Genomic DNA, 13035 nt, shown 5'->3' with positions numbered 1-13035 from the left:
TGCTGTGCAAGGAGTTTTTTTTTCTTTCGTAGATATGACGCTGTAAGATTATGAAACGTGTTGTGGAGAATACTCGTATATCCTTGATTAGGTGCTCTTAGCAGATATTTTTCTTGAAGAAAATTCCTTATTTCCTAGGTTCTTAAGACGAAAGCCAAGGGCAGTTACCCGAAACCAAGAACACAATCTAAACGTGTTGTACGAAGGATTTTGGACTGGACTCGAGGAAAATGAGCAAAACCCGTGTGCGCACACATACTGTGATGTGCGGTAGAATGGGACTGTGCTGAAACTTGTCTAGCTAAATTATAGCTTGGCTCCGAGAAGCTACACTGAATACAGCTCCGAGCTATCAAGCTGGGCTGGAGCCTGCCGTCGGCTTACAGGCAAGGATCTGCCTCTGCTTTCTGCAAATACAGACAGTCGTACACGCTCACAGCACCCTAGCCTTCATGGGATTATTGAACAACTTGCATTTCATTTTACCCCGGCAGCCGTACTGCACCTGAAGGTCACAGACGCATCCGCTGGGCTGGGGAGCGACGGAACTTGTCAGGGTCGCCCGCATCAAGCCGCGCCTGTGACTGCCCGTCTCCCAGGTAGGCTGCCAGTTTGGTGGGGACTCGGCACCACATAGCAGGATGTGTCGTTCCTAAGCGTTTGCGCACGTATTGGAGGTCTATTAGTAGCTACAGTACCTGCCTTTGGTGTGATGATTACGCGTTTTCTCCTTGAATTAATCTAATTGTGTGTGCAGAAAACGATTGCCAAAGAATCGTTTATCACCTTTTCCGTTCCCTCCGCACTTTGTCATTTTTGCAGCCTACCAAAGATAATTAACGGGGTTTACACACTTCATCTGATCGTTATTGCTGTATCTGTTTCTAGGCAAGATTAGGTTCTGATTTGTCTTTTGATCCAGCAATTCTTTATTGAGAAGCAAACGGTGAAAGACACCTTTTATTGTCTGATACATTTAGAGTTGTATTATATAGCTTCTTTGCGGTTCTGATGCTTATGGCTACATTTGAACGCATTTTCTCAGGGGGCAGATAATACCAATATTAAAGGAGAATATTTAGAAAGTTTACTTTATAATATAGGCTGAACAGTATTATTGAGCATTAAACGCCCATTCACGACTTTTATCGTTATACTTTGCTCGGCTGATCTAAACAGCGTGTGTGTAGGCGTTATAGCTTTGTGCTGTAACCTTTGACGTGTGTAGTACCCCCAAGAACTTGAACTTTGTCACTCAGGACCAAAGCTTACATCAAGTTAAAAATGCCAAATATTTTCTCTCCAATACATCTGGCAAATAAATGCATGCAGGTATGATGCTGTTTCCATTCATCGTTCTGGTGACTTCATCCACTTTGCTAAAAAAGAGGTTCCGCACGCAGAATTACAGGTGATCGATCGACCTTCTTCCATTCATGAACACGTTTTAATTTATACGGGCGCGTAACGCGTAATTTGAAGACAGGATAGCTTTCTTATTGACGAGACTGGTATCTGGTATTACAGCTGTTTATCTTACGTGGTAAACAAAGATTTGGTAATCCAGACCTGTCCTGAATATTTTATAAGGATGTTACAGTTGGGGTGGGGTTAGATCTTTTTTTTAAAAAAAAAACTATTTGTAGTCAGGGTGAAGTCCGAATTCAGCTAGAGCTTAACTGAAAACAATCTTCGCAGTTTAAAATTGTTTCTAGCAAACCCATAATCTTATCTTTGTCTTAGATGATATGAATGAAAACTGTGGATCATAAATTCAAGCAAGATCTTTAGCGCTGCGCGAATCGTTTCGTGGAGAATCTCGCTGACAGATCTATTCTGCAGATTCCAAAACAGCAATATTGACATCTGATAAATTTTCACAACATTCAAAACACAAATGCCCAGAACGGCTATACTAAACGGCTATTGATCTGTTCTGCGGATGAGAGAAAACAAAGAGGGCTCAACTCTGACATCGTAAATTCCGTTTTAAAATAGATTAGATGTATACGTTTTCCCTTCGAGATGAAGTGTCGCTAATAATTGCTTCTATTGTGTCTTCCAAGACAATTAATTCTAACTAAATCCTTTGTTTTTGCAAACGAGAATCGTTCACTGACGAAAGTGTTCTGCTTTATCTGCTTTGTTGTAGACATTCATTTAGGGATATAATTAATCTCAGCGCAAAATCTGCATGATAAAAAACAATATTGTTTAATAATCCAGCCGGTGTTTGTGAGATGATGGTTATTTCCCCATATAAAGTTGAACATGCTGTGCTACCTTGAATCAGAAACATGGACTATTGTACATTTTTAAACACAAAAATAAAAATAATATGCAGAATTAGCCCATACATTTCCCAAACGGTAACATTTTTCAGAATACCAGGCTTGGAAGTGTCTTCTAAGATAGTTATTAAATGACCTGTTCCTGGTTAGAATGATTTGTACACATCTCGTATACCTTTAGTTATATAGAAGTATCGTGAACGTGTCATACTTTTAAAAATTGATTTTTCCCTATACAACTGGATCCCCGAGATAGGGATTATTGGTGCTTCATGAATGATTCAGTAGTATCATTACTGTGATTATTTGATGCTCTTTGAAAGGAAGCATTGCACCTTACAAAGCTAACCTGGCGTGACAGTGTTTGATAAGCAAACACTGACTTTACAATTTATATCTAAAGTAAGGCTGCAGATCTGCTGTTATTGCACAAGCATATTGAGACTGACACACAAAGCCGTGAGTGAAAAACAATTCTCCCTCCTCTTTGAAATGAATGAATTCTACAAATTTGAATGCACGGTTCGCCCAGCGGATGTTCTGCTATTATTTTCTAGAGAGAGGCATTTCCATTTTTATTATCTTAAATGTAAACTGTACTTGGGGGAGGTTAAAAGAGGAAGCAAAGAAGAAAATTGTGCACTAAAGGAACCCCCTGCGGTGTATTTAAACAAGAGTTTTTCACTCTTTCAACATTTATCAGGAGCGGTGTGTCATTCTCACTCTAAAGGAGTCGATGGTTGCTTTCATTAAAAATTGAGACTGCAGACTATGTAGCATCATGGTCCTTGTATACAATACGTCTCCACCCTCTCCCTGGTTGGGAGCTTAAATTGCACCAGAGTTGTAGGGATTTTTCCCAACTGTGTTGGTCGAAGATGAACGGAGAACATCCGAAAAGTGTGTGGAGCACTGATCCGAGCTGCTCTTTTCAAGCTCGGCAGACGGCCTAGCTGAATTCGGACCACTTGACCTCAGTAACACTGTGTTAGTATTGGCAGTTTGGTCCTGAACTCCTGACAGTCAGTCACTGAAGAGCACGTGTGTTAACTGAGAAGCTGAGGTAGGGGATCAGACAGAGTCAGACCCTCACAGCCGTCTTTTGCCCGATGCCCAACCTGTATTTAAAACCTAGTGAGCCCAGATGCACATGGAAGCATTTTGCTCAGTACCTTCAGCAGACCATTCATTAAACAGCTTGGAGGGAAAAATGAACAAGCGTCGCTAAAGGAACATCTGTTCTTTCTCCTCCGCGCACCCATTTTTTAAAAAGTCATTCCCTCTGCCGGCGTGCTCTGGTGCAGTCCATCATGGGCCGCTATGCCAGCGAAAGAGGAAAGAATCCCCAGCTCCCACTGGTACTTTGTTTCGAAGCTCTTTTACAACACCCAATCGATACATTTGTTTCGCTGTCAATGACTAATATACAATATTACTGTACATGCGCCATGTCCTGTTGCTGCCAGGTTCTAAGAATTAAACAAGATCTGTCCTGGAAAATCATATACTGTCATTGGGTGCCTGTGGATACATAAATCGTGCACTGTGGGAGCTGAACAAAGAGGGCTACTGTGATTAATTGCAATACCTTTGTGATAATTGGAGAGTTTTAAGGTGGAGAATAGGAAGGATACAGAGAGTATATTGTCGTGCTGTGCAAGGGAAAGCTTGTATAGTTGGGATATATCTGTGTTTTGAATTAAACGGATGTTACAAATGTCTTTTAGTGTCCTGTTTGATGGAGGTGCTGTTAAGTTGACTGCTAGTCTGCTTTAAATGCCTCACTTAAAGAATGGCTGTCTGTGCTGAACGAAGGAAACTAGCAAGATAAAGTAGGTGTATAGCCGATCAGTGATTCCCAGCCCTGGTCCTGGAAGAAGGTTGTCTTTTTTTCTTAATTTTTAACTTAACCAAGTTCTTAATCAGAGATCAGTTGATTTCAGTTTACAATGTGGGACCTATCTGTGAATTTCAAAGGGGTCAAAGGGGATTTGTAATTAGTATCACCCCTGTACCAATTTCTGAGTTCCAGAACTGACCTCATTTACTGTAGGTGCGTTGCCTGAAAAATAACCTCTGCAGAAGGAAAAACACTTACTGGGGGCGTGTCTGATGCACTGTCATTCCCACTTGTGTCTGTTCATCATTAATTGATCAGCTGGTAAGGGCTGTTGACAAAAAAAGGCAAGCAAGTGAGGTGTTTTTTCCATACTGGGGATAGCCAAGGTAAATAAAAGTCTGAACAAGCAAGCAGCTCTGTTAAGTCATCAATTAGCACTGGAGATTTAGAGCTCAACCGAGACTGTGTTCCTCCAGGACCAGGGTGGAGACCCACTGTAGCAGACAACAGGTGTGATTTTAAAGTGGAGTGGCAGACAGGTCTGAAGAGAAGAAGGTGTGTTTCTGGAAACCCATTCTCCAAAATCAAGCTGCGGAAAGTGCAACAAAATTGCCGCAGGCCTAGGATCGTCCCTCTCCTCACCCTCTCTGCTTTAAGCATCTCCCAGTTTGAAATCGTAGAGTCAGAGACATAGTCTGGGCATTCGCCCCAGCCCTTCAGCACTCCTGCAGCTCTCCATGGCAGAATAACACAGCTGAGCAAGAAGAGATCACCAGTACGAGGGATTATGGGAGTTGTTTCCTGGAACCAACCAGCCTGCCCTCACACACCCTGAGAAAACCCTCTAATCACCACCTAGACTCCAATGCAGCATTTCTTGCCTGTGAAACGACAGACTCGCCTGTCGATTGGTGCTAAGGATTGTTCAAGGCATATCAGACTTTTTAAAGGAGTTTTAATTGTTTAATGACAGTTTGTTAAGGTGTGGTTAATATATTTGGCAGGTTGTCCTGTCTTTTTTGTCCACCCCATTATATTTATCTTATACAGTATGATTCAATTGCTTCTAAATAGCTTTTTCCATTCTCAGTGCTTTTTTATGTTTCTGTAACCATAGTACCCTTAAGAAGGCTTCAACTTAAGTACTGTAATTTCTTTTGATTGAAGAGGAGCCTTCAATTAGTCTGTAACGTCTTGTTCTTTTTTTTAAATTTTCCAAGGCAACTGTCTCTCAGAAAAGAGAGGGACAGCAGAGAGCCGAGAATTTTCCTACATCCTGGAATGAACTCAAGGACGTAGTCTTGTCCCAAGGACAGAATTCCTAACTGTAGAATGGTTTGGGCTCTTTTCCTGTGTAGCTTGAGAACTCTCTTTCATCTGGGTGCCTGAGTCCTGTTTTGCTCCCAACATTTAATGAGTATCTGCTATAGGTGCATGGCAGAAGAAAAAGAGGAAAAACACCCATGTGAAATATCAATAGACGTGGAAGTCACTGCATACTGCAGATAGGAAGCGTTTTTCTAGTGGAGCAGTGGAGAAGAGATTTTTTGTTTCAGAGTGGGGAGCTGTGGTTAATATCCTGGACCCGTAACTGGACGGATTTGGGTTTGAATCCAGGTGAGACACCGCTATTGTACCACTGAGGAAGGTGATTCACCAGGATTGTTCCCGTAAAATACCCACCTGTGTAAATGGGTGCAAATTGCATTCACGTTGGATAAAAGCAGCATTCACTAGGAATAACAATATCCAAAAATTGAGTGAACTGAAAGGCTTATGCAATGTTTTAGTCATTTGGCTCAACCTGCTTGGCTGAGAGCTGTCCTCCTGCCCCCAAGACAAGGAGGCTGGGACCCCTGCAGAGGGAGGAGTGACCAAGAGGCAGCTGAGGAGGTGGAGATGGGGTGGAGGAGGGAGGCAAAAGACGTATATGAGGGAGAGAAGGGGGTCACATACAGTACGTATCGTGTTTTAGGAGAGGAAATGACATCGGCAGTGATTGCGGATTACTGACAGCCGAGTCTCATTGAACTTGCCTGCTGTCATCCCTCCCTCTTTTGTTATAAACCTTACAGGCTCTGGGAAGAACTTGTGAACTTCATAGCAGGCTGAGTGCCAGGAGCTCAAAGCTATGTGGAGGTTGTTCTTCAGTGTACCGTGATTGTGTCTCTTTGAAGGTGGCCTGCCACATCGTGGTGTCCTTGGTGTGAGTGTGGGACTTCAAATGTTTCTTTTTTTTTTACTAGACGGTAAAAGAAAATGACACAAAGCAACAATAAAAAACAGCACAGATATTGACTCTTCCTTTAACGTTAAAATCATTTGACAGCCTTTAATCCCTGAAGGCTACTCAGTTTAAATGTCAGTGGAAGACGGTTATAAATTCTTTATGGATTGTCTGTGTCAGTAAGGTTCGGGTAGTTATTAAACCAAACTGCACTGGCAGACTTATCTAGCAGGCAATAACGGTAGCTACTTCATGTGTTTATACCTCAAATTGAAGGCTGCTGCCTCCAGTCAGTGCCTGGATATTCTTTGTTAGAAAGCACAAATAACAAGCACCTAATGTTCTATCATTGTAGTTTAGTATAATGATAATTTAGTTTTACTCGTGCTGTTCTCCACAGCAGTATTTTAAGGTCGCACTTGCTTTGCAGGACAGTTTTGCTTCTGTTCGTTATTCACACGTCATTCAAGTTCAAGTGAAGAACGTTTTGCCTTAAAGTGTTCAGAACGTCGGACCTTTTAGTGCTGTTGTGGTCTGGTCTTAAGTGCGTTAGCCTGAAAAGTGTGCCATTCTGCAGTAAGGCAGTATACAATAGAATACCTAAGCAGGATGGATTTTATTCCTTTATTTTACCAGGTAAGTCAGTTGAGATCAAATTTGCATTGGCAGTGACAACCTGTGTACAGGAGGGCTTTTCCTGGAACGACTAAGTGAAGTACTTTGCTTGAGACTACAATGGCAGCTTCCTGCCTGGGATTTTTAACCCCCAACCCAGAATGCTCACCACTTCATCAAGATGCTTTTTATTATTACTAGCAAACATATTGTAGCTTAGGAACAAGTAATAGGTTTATTCCATGCTGAAAAAAAGAAGAAAGAGAACACAACGTTTCGGCCGTGGAGCCTTCTTCAGGTGTGGCTCCACGGCCGAAACGTTGTGTTCTCTTTCTTCTTTTTTTCAGCATGGAATAAACCTATTACTTGTTCCTTTGCAGCCTACGCATGCTGACGCAGCTACCCACCTGAACCTATATTGTAGCTTATACACTGAGCAATGAGGAACCGAATAACAGTTCAAACCAAAGGTGATTGATGAAAGTGACTGGTAGCTGTGTCAGAAATCACCAGTGAAGTGAGAGTCTAGGCTTATAGTGACACAGCAACTTAATGTACTCAACACCTACGCTCCACTAAGTGTAGTCTGAATGTTTTGTGATTGTTTCAGTGGCCTCTTATTTGAATGATTTTGTTTACCATTTGTACAAATGACAGAATAAAGAAATAGGGTTATTGATTGATAGCAGGGCAAGAATTCCCCTCTTGTTTCTGAGATGTCCCCCCCTTCCAGAAATCCGCCGGTTACTGGGGTGTGGAAATGTTGGTGCTGTGTGTGTTGGACAGTGGTGTTTGGAAGATTCCAGTGTGTCAGCTCAGTCTTTGGGAGCCCAGGGGGGCCCGACACTGTCCAGCTTCCTTTCAAAGCTGCAACCGAGTGATACTTTTCATTTTGTGGATTTAAAATGTGCATAAGCATAGGACTATCATACCAGCCTGATACAGGTCATGGTCTTCCAAACTGGTACCCAGTTACCTCCTGAAAGCCGCAGGGAGGTTCACTTTCCTTCTCTGTGATGGGAAAGCCTTGAAATGAATTGAAGACTGTGCCTGAGGGCTCGTACACGGCCTTGTCACATGACCTCCCCTGAGGTCTTTCAGGTTCATGTATTCATTGTTCATTCACCTATTTGTTATCCACTAGAACACATGAGGAAAGGACATTTTATTTGGCATATACATACTCATTGTTATTATTAGTGTTAAATTATTGGTGTTGCTAAAAGAGTTGTTGTCTTTTGTTCTTGTATATTTGCGTTCATTTTTTCTTGTTTTTGTTTCGGTCCGCTGTGTTTTCTTGTCGACGTGTTTCTTGTCTTGCTTCTGCTGTGCTATTTTGTGTGAGGTTACAGCCCTTGACTCTCTGGTTCACACAGATTCTTACCTGTCCATCAGGAGGAGCCAGAGGTAGAGCTGAGGGTCTTTATTTAGAAGGAGGTCAGTCTTTGTTCAGATCTAGTTTTAATTGGAAGCTTGTACTGTTCCACTTCTTGCTTTGTCTTAAGCCTGGTTTTCTTTCTTAGTTGCTAGTGGCGCGTTCCCTGTAAAACCACGGTTTGGCTATTTTTGTGTTGTCGGTATTGTCTGCTTCTTTTTCAGATATTTTTCTTGCCCTAGTGCACTTTGTAAATGGACATTTGTTTTGAATTGCGTGTTGGTTTCTTTGTTATTTTTGATGACTTCTGTGAAACCCCAAGACATCTGGTCATCTGGTTCTGGGCAGCTACTGCTCTGAAATTACAGCTATGTACCGTATGGTATAGTCCATTATTTGATTTTTAAATATTATTATCAGCATCTGAATGTTACATTTTGGTTTGATGTTTAAAGTGGAAGGTCGTTGTTGAAAGTTGCTGACTGTCAATTTGTCCTCCAGGCAGAGGGGTATGAGACAGTCTGATATATGCAAACCCTTTGCTACATGTTTGCCACATTTCTGCTACATGAACCAGTGGGCACAAGTGGAAACTGTGTGCAAACGCTTTTAAAACTGAGAACAGGAGGCAGTTCTTTACCCAAAGGGTTGTGGGAGCATGGAACAAGCTACTCAGCCATGTTGTTGAAGCTGAAACTTTGGTTTCTTTCAAGGAACAGCAAGATGAGACCCTTGGAGATCAATTAACTACAAACAGCCAAACAGGGTTGATGGGCCAAAATACCTCCCCTTGTTTGTAAACTTTAATATGTTCCTCTTCATCTTCTGTCTTGCAATGCCATGCTTTTTTGTCTGAAACTGAAGTGCATTTAAGAGGATTTTCCAAAGAATGGCTCCTCTGCTGTTTTGTTTTTCTGTCGAGCAGGTATTTGGATAAGGTTTGTGAAAATAAGCTTTGACAAGATCAAACAATTGTGTGATTGAGACCTTGGGCATTATTACACCTACAGGGCTGAGCTTTTGAGAGCAGAGAACCTCCTACAGGCTGTAAACACAAGTATAGGTTGGAATGTTTTTTTTCTTTCTGTGTTACAGTATCATATTGCAGTTTTAATATTTTACACAAAGTTTGCCTGTGAGGAACCAGATGTCAGTCACTGTTTAATTGTTTCTGGCATTTCCTGTGTTTGCAACATTTTTTTTTGCTTGGTTTCGGTTGAGTTTCTTACATTCAAGGGGGAGAGTTTGCTCAGGTATTTCAGAAATTTGTTGGGTTTTTTTTTGGCCGTTGGCTGTTTATGTAGAGCTGTCTAGTTTGACTTGGTGATCTCAAACAGCCCTTTAGGCCAGCCGGAGTCCCGAGTATATTGGCTGAGATTGAGTGTTGGGAGAGTGACACACTGATATAACCAAGCAGTGGTGCGCACTGGACCTGTCATTAGTGCTGTGTGATGCCAACACAGTGAAGAAACTGCTAAACAGTCATGTCTTACAGAAGCAACTGAAAAAGTCTTTTGGTATGGAACCTAACTGATACCCCTTGAGAATTTTTCGTTACTACAGCGTGCTCTTGATCTTCTTAACATCTTAATATTTTTTTTCCCAAACATGGTACTGTACCTACCTTTTGCTGTAGGTTGTTAGAAAGAGATTCCTGGGGGAATTTATTCAGAAGGCTATTCCAGGACTGTGGAAGATGTAGGCAGCCCATCAAGTATGAAGGCAAATATTTTGAGCTACATACTTCTCCAGGAATTATTTCATTTGTTTATACAGAAAGATGAACCTTTTTATTTCTCATCTTTCCAAATATTCAAAACTTTCCCAACACCCCTGCAGTCTCCAGAGGGTTTCTAACAAGACTTTGGGTTGTATATGCTGCGTGCTAGATTTTTTTTCCATGTCTGGCAATAATTTCTCCTGTTGCTCACTTGTATTGATTTGTGGAAAACAAGCCCTTGTTGGAGTATTAGCATTTGAAGGATAATGTCATATCTGCAGTGAAGTGAAATTCAGAACTGTTGCTCGCAAGCACGAAGTGTCTGACATTAATGAATCCCCTGTAGCCCTCCTCTGCCCTCTTCGAAAGGAATCTGCCAGATTTTTCCTCCTTCGTGCTCTCAGGCTTACCAAGGCTACATGAAAATGCGTCATAAAACTCTGTTTTGTCACATTTTTTCTCTACAATATGTGATAACTCCCTAAACTGTTATTGATTTTTTAAAAGGGGCATCACAATATACTGCAGCTTCTTGAATTGCTCACTTTTTAAATTTTATTTATAACAACAATTTTGACTTTAGCTTTGAAGGTAAAGATAAAATAGCTCCAGAAGGGAGGTGGCCTCCGACAGCTGAAAGTGCACAGGCCGTGATAAAAAAGGAAATGTGAACTACAGAACCAGGAATATCTCTGAAATGCTAAAAATGCTTGGTGTTAGACTAAATGAGAAGAATTGCAGCTATTCATTTTGCAGTGATGTGGACCACACCAAAAGTAAGAATTGAATAATTAGAAGACATAAATCAGACATCAAATGACATATAGTAGCAGAGAATTGCGTTTGGATCTTAATTCTGCTGAAGGCAGAGATAAATGAAGTATAGCACTTCTTATTTACCCAGAGGTTTAACAAAAATGCAGGCAGATCTTATTTCAAATGCAGCTCGTTTTTCAGCATTTTATTTTGCCAGTTTTGCTAGAAATGTTTTGGATTCACCATGACTAAAAGCCCTTAGAAGAGGGGAAAAGATTCTGTTGTTTCAGACAGCTTCTCCTTTTTACCTACATGCACAGACCAAAATGACATCCAAACTGTTTTTCTTTTAATACCAAAACAGCTACTGTGAAGCAACAATAAAGTGATTGAGAGGGTTTCCAGATAAAATATTGCGTCAATCTTCTCTCTCTGGGGCTGTCTAAATAGAAGGGTTATTTCACTAACGTTATAATGTTCTTTTGAGTTCGCTCTGTAGCGAGTCCATATTGTTTTGTCTCATAGAACAGGCAGCATTTAAACCACCAGTGCAGTCAGAGTTGATGATCAGCTGTGGCTGAGGATTTCTCTTGATTTTGAGCATCTGCTAAACTTCATTCATGAGCATCGTTGCAGTCTTGTCCTACTTTGTATTGTGGTAAATAATGCTGTGTATGTGCATTCCTATTGTGCATGCTTGTAATGGATATCTAAAAAGTTCTGTCCCCCCCCCCCCCATAGCACAAACATAAAAGCTTGTGTAAATAAAAAGAGCTGTGTTTACTTTAAGTCATTAACTGGTTTTCTCCCCTTCAATGAAATAGCCAAAGCTATTTGTTCTTTATTTCTTGGGAAAAACATTTTCATTGTTGTTCTGCCTTAATGTCGCCCACTAAATTGCAGAAGACAAAATTTTCTTTCATTTAGTTCAACTCTTGACTCCGGGCTGAATTAGAATGTGGTTGCTCATAAAAACTGCTGAGAAATTGGCATCCAACATCCTGGCTCTCAGATTTGCAGTGTTGCACAAATAAGCATGTTGTGGACCCAGATTTAAAGTGCCGAAGCACTCCTCCCACTCTTTTCCTGATAGTTGCTATTCAGGATGTACAAAACGAAGGATTAGGCTCCGATTCGGAGTTGAAAAACCGGACCTTGGAGAGAATCTCTGGCTAATTCTCGTTGAGCGGAGTTTCTTTGTAATGACTGTAAATGGCTTTCAGTTTCTGACAGCCTGTTTTGGGTTTCAGATCAAACCCAGAGGAGAAAATATCCTGATTGGTGTTATGAGCTGCCTTTGAATTTTATGTCCAAGTCTTTTTTTATTATTGAAGTGTCTCAAAAACCTATAAAACACATGATGTCGTCGTGGACATGTACTGTGTGCACAAATTATGAGGCAGATGCCTTATAATAACTCAGCAACATGCTGTGAAGAAAGACTTTGAACTAGCTGAGAATTTAAATGTTTTGGAGCGTGTGCTTTCTGATTACCATCTTGACACAGATCTTGATCTGACCTGGTTATGTTTCCTGGGTTCTGTTGCTTATCTTCATGTGAGATTATTTCTGTTGCCAAGACTCTGTGTACCTTTCCATTGTCACGTACCCTCTTGAGTGTGGGGTTTTAAAGAAACATATTTCTGCCTCAGAATATTCAGTTTCATTTTTTTCCCCTTTGGCAGCTGAGGTAGGGGAATTCAGCTAAAGCCTGAATCTAGCCTCCAAAACAGGCATTTTCATTACAATTTGATTCTCTAACAGAAAGGTAAGCCTTTCATGAATGTCTGGGTCCATGTGAATTGCTTGTTCAATGCAGACAATAACGAAGCATCTGCAGGAAAAGAGACTGAGGTCATGAAGAGTTCTTAGAGACCTTGTCTGGACTTTATGTGGAAAAAGGGCTGTCACTCTGATATTCTAACCACAATGATCCTTAACATGTTTACATTGTGAAACCTAGCATATTCACTTTTTATTAATTTCAGTTCTAATAAAGTTCCTTGCTGCTGATTGCTTCCTGTGATGTGCACAAAATGAACCTTAGGACAGCCTTAGTGAAAGCTTTAGTCATCTCTTGATCTTTCGAAATAGTGCTTTGGCTCTAGTTTATTTTTCATGAATAGGTTTAAGGATTCAGGTCCCTTGACTCAGTTATGATTCTGCTATAATTTTAATTCTCTGAATTAAAATGGCTCAAGATTTTTTTTA

General features: G+C 40.9%; 1 protein-coding gene across 1 annotated transcript in view; it reads left to right on the top strand.

Annotated features, from left to right (window-relative positions):
• The first annotated feature begins 336 nt into the window (after positions 1-336).
• dok4 (docking protein 4) overlaps positions 337-13035 on the top strand; it is a 48492-nt gene continuing 35793 nt past the window's right edge. Inside the window, exon 1 of the mRNA XM_088939142.1 lies at positions 337-599. The gene's annotated coding sequence lies outside the window, so the exon portion shown is untranslated. The remainder of the gene's footprint in view (positions 600-13035) is intronic.

This window comes from Atractosteus spatula, chromosome 21 (genome assembly GCF_055471065.1).
Source record: "Atractosteus spatula isolate fAtrSpa1 chromosome 21, fAtrSpa1.hap1, whole genome shotgun sequence".
In the NCBI taxonomy this organism is placed as follows: Eukaryota; Metazoa; Chordata; class Actinopteri; order Semionotiformes; family Lepisosteidae; genus Atractosteus; species Atractosteus spatula.
Note: the sequence above shows the minus strand (reverse complement) of the source record. Positions and strands in the feature narration are given on the sequence as shown.